Raw genomic sequence first — 8,630 nt, 5'->3', positions numbered from 1 at the left:
TAATAATAATAAAAAAAAATTATATAATAAAGTATTATTACTAGTAAAATATTATTAAAATAAAAAAATATTTATAAATTATATATAATTTAAATAAGAAAATTTTATTTTATTTTATTAATTATAATTTTCTTTACTTTATTTCTATTAATAAAATAATATATAACTTTAATAATTATAATATATAAATAAAAAATAATAATATAAATCTAAAATAAATAATTAATATTATCTAATAAAAATATTAGAAATTTATAATTAATTCTAATCTAAAATATAAAAATATAATAAAATTTAATTTAATTATAATAAATATTTATATTTTTCTATTAAATTATTAATAAAATTAATTTAAATTATAAAAAATATTTATAATTATAATTTTTTTAATAATTATTATTAATTTATATTTAAAATAATAAATATATTTTATATCTATAAATATTATAATAAAAAAATATATAATAAAATTATATAATTTATAAATAATAAAATTTTATTCTTTATTATTATTATATTAAAAAAAATTAAATTATTTAAGAATTATTATTAATTTTTTAATATTTTTAAATATTCTAGTTATAATTTATAATATAATTAATTAAATTCTTTTATTTAATATAAAAGAATCTATAATAGTATAATTAATTTTTTTTATAATATATTAATAATATTTTATACTTAATATTATATTAAAATAATAGTTAGATTTAAATAATTTATTTATTTTTATATTAAACTATTTTATTAAAATTTTAAGATATTTTAAATAAAATAATATCTCTAGATTAAGAGATATTATAAATAAAAAATAATAATTTATATAAATAATTATTATAATAAATAATAAATTTTATATTTATTTATTAATTTCTTAGTATTATTAAATAATAAAGAATATAAGATAATATTTATATATATTTTAATAAATATTTACTAATAAAAACTACTTAAAAATAAGTATTTTATAATAAAAAAATAATAAAATCTAGAAAATTATAATATTAATAAAATAAAAAAAAGAAAAAAAAATATAAAAAAACTATTATTATTATAATAAACATAATATTATATTTTTAAAATAAAAAAATATTATTAGAAATATATTTATTATAGTAGTTAATAACTAAGGCTGAGAAGTAAGTAAATAAAAAGATTAAATTAGGAGGAAATCTTGGGAATAGTTAAAATTCAGAGATCTAAGAAGTCTTCTACCAGGATAATATAAAAAATAGTAGAAAGATAAAATAACAGAATCCTTAAGTAAACTAAAGTTTATTATATATACTAGTTTAATAAGATTAATATTCTTATAAAATAATATTATATATATATAAATAATAAATAAAATAGAAATATTAATAGAAATATAAAGAAATAATTTATATTTATAAAATAGAAAAAAAAAGAAATATAGATATAAGAAAATAATATATTATAATTAAAATAACTAGTATTTTTAAATTTATAAATTAGATTATCTACTATAATATTCTTTTTATAGATTTAGATATTATTAGTAGGATTATATCTAGACTAGTAGATAAAATATTTAATAATAAGCTTTTTAGTATATTTATATAGAATAGTATATTTTCTTAGAATAATAAAAACTTTTTAATATTTTTTATTAGAAAATCTTTTATTAATAATATAAAAAAACTAAAATAGTATATAATTATAAGAATCTATCTCTACAGAAATAGGCTTAAGCTGTATAATAAAAATAATAAAATAAATAATCTATAATTTTAGAAGATTAAAATAATATATATAATATCTAATAACTTTAATAACAGGAAATAGGCTAATATATTATTATATTAATTTAATCTTAATACTTTTAACTATAGGAATAGTATATTTTTTATATATATATAAATATACAGAATTACTAATATAAAAAGATATAAGTTTATATTTTATATTATATATTTTTTTTATATAGATAATAATAAACTTAAAGGCTTTCTTAGTATTAAAATATAATAAAAAATCTTAATTAGTATTAATTTTAATAATAAAGATTTTTTAAAAATATCTAGGATATCTTTTAACCTGCTTAATAAAAATATCTTAATAATATAAAGAAATAATAACTTTAATCTTTAGATATTTTAGAACTATATCTTTAAAGTATTTAGATATACTAATATTTTTAGAAATATTAATAAATTTATTTTTAGATAACTAGATATAATTTAAAATATTTTTAATAAAATACTATAGTTATTAGAGATTTATATTAAAAAATAATTAGTAAAGTAACTTATTTATAATAATATTTAAAATAGAATTAATTATTAAAATAATAAATAAAATAATAGAAAACTATAACTTTTATTAAATTATAGTATAATATATTATTATCTTAATAGTTTAGATTATATATTTTAACTAATTATCTATTTAAGAATATAAGGTAGTAGAATAAAACTAATAAAATATAAAATATAAAAAAAATCTTTTCTAGAAAAAGAATATAAAGTAAATATTATAATTAAAAATAAAGATCTTTAGAATATCTTAATTATATTTTTAGAAGTAATATATAATAGTAATTTTTTATTTATTTATTTTTATAATAGATTATCCTTTAATTATACTAATATATTTTATAAACTTATTAATAACTATAAGTACCTGATTATTCTTATTCTTAATAAGTAATATTCTTAAATTATTTAAAAAATTTCTTTTTATATAAAAATAAAATAGTAATTAGATTTAGTTTTTTTATTAGTAGTATAAAGATTAACTATAATATAATCTTTAAAAATATTATTTACAGTATATTATATTATAAATATTAAATAGAATAATAAAATATATTTTATAATATATAATATTTTTTTATAATATATAAAAAAGTAAATATACTGTTAATTACTTTTTAATTATATTTTAGAATTTAGTATACTTAGGATTTTAATATATAATTTTTCTATTTTTTCTTAAAAAAGATTTATAATTATTAATTTTTAGAAATATTAACTATATTAATATTTAAACTATCCAGTAGGGCCTATATATTATATAATATAAGTATCTTTTTAAATTAGTAAATAATTTCAGGATTATTATAAATAATAATATTATTAAATAAAATAATAATATTACTAATATCTAGATTATTAATATAAAGACTAGACTATATAACTAGATATATAGATAAAAAAAACTTTAATATTATTAATACTTAAAAAAGTTTTACTTTATCTAAAAAGATATTTAGATTAATAATATATACTAATATTTTAAAGATATACTTATAGTAAGACTTATTATTAATATTAGTATTTTTAGAATACAGTACTTTAGTATAAATAATAAAATAATTAAGCTTAGTAATATAATCTTTAATAGTATATATTATAATATACTTATTATTTATAAATACTTTTACTTAGGTATAGTAACTAATAATTACTAAAATAAATATATTATTTACTACTTTAATAAATAAAAAAGAAGTATTAACTAAATATATATATATTAATATTCTTATATTATTCTTAGATTTAAATATATAATTAATATTAGTAAAATTAATATATATCTTAATAGATAAATAAATTTTTAAATATAGTAATACTATAATTAACTATATTATATAAATAAGTATATTAATATAGTTAGGTTTTATATAAATTTATATAAAAAAAATAAAGTTTTAGTATTCTTAAATAATAGCTGTTTAATATTTATAATTAATAATAATATTTTTATATCTGATTATATTAGTTCTAATAAGTAAATTAGGATATAAATTCTTAATTAAATATACTTTTATAGTAATATCTATATATAAAAAATATCTATAAAATTAGATTAAGTAGTTTTTTTAGAGCTATTTAAGAAAAAATACCTTAAATATTATATATTTATTTATTTAGTACTTAGAATTAATACTAGATATATTTAATAATACTTTTATAAACTGTATTTTAGTTCTGAGAAAATAAGTAAAATTAGTATTTATAATTATTATAAAATAACTAGTATTAATATATATAGATATATAATATTTAGTAGTATTTAGATTAATTATAGTAGTAGTAGAATATTATATATATAATAATTTTTAGACTAGTTATTTTTAATATTTTTATAATAATTAAACTTAATAATATTAGTAAATAAAGTCTTAGAAGAATTAGTAATTTTAAATAGTATAAACTTAAATAATTAGATATTATAGAATAAATATTTATATAATTTATTATTTAATATAAAGAGGGTATTATAATTATTATATAGGATAAGTAAAATTTTAATTTATATAAAAAAACTTTTGATTTTAGTATTTTTAATAATATTATTATTATTATTTATAATATATATATTATATTTATTATAAGTATTATTATAGTCTTTATAATAATTATTATTATTAGATTAATTATAATTATATTCTTTAATTTAAGACTAATTAGAATAGTTAATATACTTAGATTAATTATATATTTATTTATAGGATTACTCTGGTTACTATTCAGAATATTAAATATAGTATTTTTTATTTTATTTATAAATATAATAAAACTCTTTAACTAGTATTATTAGATTAGTAATTATTATTATATATATATATTTATAATTTTACTGATTCTTTTAGAATAACCTAAAAGTTAAATTCTAAAACTTATATTAATATTAGTTTTCTTAAGACTTATTATTATTCTAAAGCTAATAATTATTTAGAATAAATAAAGAATTATTTATTATAATTTATTAAGAAGTTTATATATCCTGAGGTTAGTATAGAATATAAAAATAAAATTATTAGTATAATTCTTATTATATTTCTAAAATTCTTTATAGGGTTTATTAGATTTTTAATAAATATAAAATTTATAGATTTCTTAGGGTCTGAATCTAGAATACTTCTTATATCAGATAATATAGATAAGAGTTTTCTAGTTATATTATTATTAATTAAACTACTTAAAAAACTTATTAATTATAATATTTTTATTTAAATATATTAATTATATATAGAGATATAGATCTAGATAGTCTTAAATATAAATTAATTACTAAAATAAATTAATTATATAAATAATATAAATATAATAAATTATCTTCTAGATAAATTAACTAATATATTTATTAGCTTATATATTATTTATTTTATAAAATAAAATATTTAATTTTATTATTACTATATAGAGACTTAGCTTAAAATATTTCTTTAATTTATTAAATTATTTATTATTTAATAATATACTAGTTATAAGATGTTTTTTTTACTTAATAAAACTAGTAGTATACTATATAAAAATTATACTATATATATAAATCTATAAGTTTAATTTAATTATAAATTCTCTGTAATATTAAATAATATTATAAATATAATTAATAAAAATATTAATATTCTTATAATATATTTTTTTATTAATTTACTTTATAACTTTATCTGAGAATAGATTAAGATAAAAATAACTAATTTCTTTAAACTTAAGATCTTTTATATAACAGAAATTTTAATTATTTAGATTAAAATTCTGAGAATCTATATAATTATTAGAATAATCTTTAATATAATAATTACTATTACTACTATTAAAAAATATACTACTACTAAATAAAGTACTAGTATTTATTACTTAATTTAAGTAAATATTTATTTTATTAAAATAAATAAAAATATTAATTAATATAGTTTTTAATATAGTCTATTATAGTTAACTAGGATTACTAGAAATATTATTAGATATTTTTATAATATTTATAATATTAGATATATTAATATAATAGAACTAATATAATCTATATATTAAATATTTAGAATATTTAATAATATACTGGGGTACTGGTATAAGAATATTTTTATAATATTTAGAAATACTTTTAATAATATTTTTAGAATTACTAATAAACTTGATTTTAATATACTTAATCAGCTTAACAATACTATACTTATACAGATTATAATTAGTATTTATTAAAAAAATAGTAGAAATATAAGGGTATTTATAAATTATAATATTTTTATAAAATTTAATATACTCTATAGACTTTTACAGATATTTTAATAAGTATTTTTTATAATATCTAAATAACAGCTGTTTAATATAACTATAAATAAGAAAAAAAAAGTTATTAAACTTAAGATAAGTTCTAGAGAATAATATAATATAAAAAAAACTAGAGTAGGGTATAAATACAGGATTAAAATAAGAAATAAAATTAGTAAATAATACTTAGAATATCTAACTAGTAAATAATCTAGCTAAGATCTTAAAATACTAGATAATATAAGATATATTTAAATTAGTAATACTGATATTATACTGCTTAAAAGTAATAAAATTAATTAATTCTAATATAATAGAATTTAGAATTAGTATAATCAGACTACTAAATTCTTTAATTAATATAGAATAAAATATAGAAGTAGATATTATTACTTATAATATAAATATAATAAATTATCTTAATATAGTTAAAGCTCTAGAATATATATATTTTAATAATTATTTTAGTTTAATAAAAAACTCTAGTAATTACTAGAAACTTAAGTTTAATAACTAATTAAAATATAGTTTAAATATATAAAGATAATTAGTAAACTTAATAAAAAAGTTAAGATTTTTATATAATATAAATTTATTAATATTCTAAAAAATAGAATAAATATAATATTTTTAAGATTATAAAGTAGATATAACAGTAGATAAATAATAAATTTATTATAAAAAATTAATATTAAGATATTTTTACAAGAACTGGAGATTAGATATATAATAATTAATAATTTAATAAATTAATTCTAAGAATATTTAGATAATAGTCTAGGAATATTAAAACTAATATTAAAAACTAATAATATAAAATATAATTAGTAAATAAATATAATAAGTAATAAATAAATAGAAATAATATAAAATAAATACTTAATATAATATAAAAAAAAGAATTTATAAAAAAAAAATATAAATAATATTAAGTTCTATAGTAATATACTAAATTGAAATTATAAATAATATAGTAAATTAGATAATAGAATAGATAAATTAAAACTAGAATAAAAATAATAAATTAGGATTAAAAAGTTAAGTACTTTATAATAAATAAAAACAGATATAATAAATAGAATTAGGAAAATAAAAAATATATTAATATAAAAAACTATATAATTAATTAAGTAAATAAAAAGATATTAATACAGAGAACCCAGTATATAATAAGTAAAAAAATAAATAAATATAAAAATTAAGAAAAAGAAAATAAGATTTAACTAGTATAAATCTTAATATAATATCTTATATATTAGAAAACTAGAATATACTACTATATATTATAATAGTTAATAATTAAGGCTAAGAAATAAATAAATAGAAAGATTAAATTAGAGAGAAATCTTAGAAATAATTAAAACTTAGAGATTTAAGAAATCTTCTACTAGGGTAATATAGAAAATAATAGAAAAACAGAATAGTAGAATCCTTAGGTAAGCCAAGGTTTACTATAATATTAATCTAATATAAATTAATATTATTATTTTTTATTATTAGTTACTATATCTATAAAAATAATTAATTTAATTATTAAATTAATAGTATTATATTATTATCTTATAATTAAAGACAGCTGTTATTAAAAAAAACTAAATTATTATAATTAATTTATATAATTAAATAATTATTATAATAGAATACTTATATCTTAATTATAAAATAATTATAATATTAATAATTTAATAAAATCTATATTTTAAATATCTAGGCTTTATTATATTCTAAAAAGATAAGGATTAGTCTATATTTATATAATACTAGTACTTTAATTCTACACCTAGCTGACCTTTTTTCTTTATATATATTAATTAATTATAATAATTTAGTTTTTTCTTAATAATAGTTATTTTTAGTTATAAAATAATAATATAATATTATTAATTTAATAATTTAATTAATTATTTTTATAGATATAGTAATTAATAATAGAAAATAATAATATTAATTTATATTAGATTAATATATTTTAAATAATACTTTTCTATTTTAGAAATATAATATTATTTTTATTATAATAATAATAATTTTTTTAAACTTTTTTTTTTCTTTTATTTTATTAATATTATAATTTTTTAGATTTTATTATTTTTCTATTATAAAATACTTATTAAAATATATATAAATATTATCTTATATTTTTTATTATTTAGTAGTATTAAAAAACTAATAAATAAATATAAAATTTATTATTTATTATAATAATTATTTATATAAATTATTATTTTTTATTTATAATACTTTTTAATCTAGAGATATTATTTTATTTAAAATATTTTAAAATCTTAATAAAGTAATTTAATATAAAAATAAATAAATTATTTAAATTTAATTATTATTTTAATATAGTATTAAATATAAAATATTATTAATATATTATAAAAAAAATTAATTATATTATTATAAATTCCTTTATATTAAATAAAAGAATTTAATTAATTATATTATAAATTATAACTAAAATATTTAAAAATATTAAAAAATTAATAATAATTCTTAAATAATTTAATTCTTTTAGTATAATAATAATAAAAAATAGGATTTTATTATCTATAAATTATATAATCTTATTATATATTCTTTTATTATAATATTTATAAATATAAA

Source organism: Aspergillus homomorphus (assembly GCF_003184865.1).
Source record: "Aspergillus homomorphus CBS 101889 unplaced genomic scaffold BO97scaffold_79, whole genome shotgun sequence".
Classification (NCBI taxonomy): Eukaryota; Fungi; Ascomycota; class Eurotiomycetes; order Eurotiales; family Aspergillaceae; genus Aspergillus; species Aspergillus homomorphus.
Note: the sequence above shows the minus strand (reverse complement) of the source record.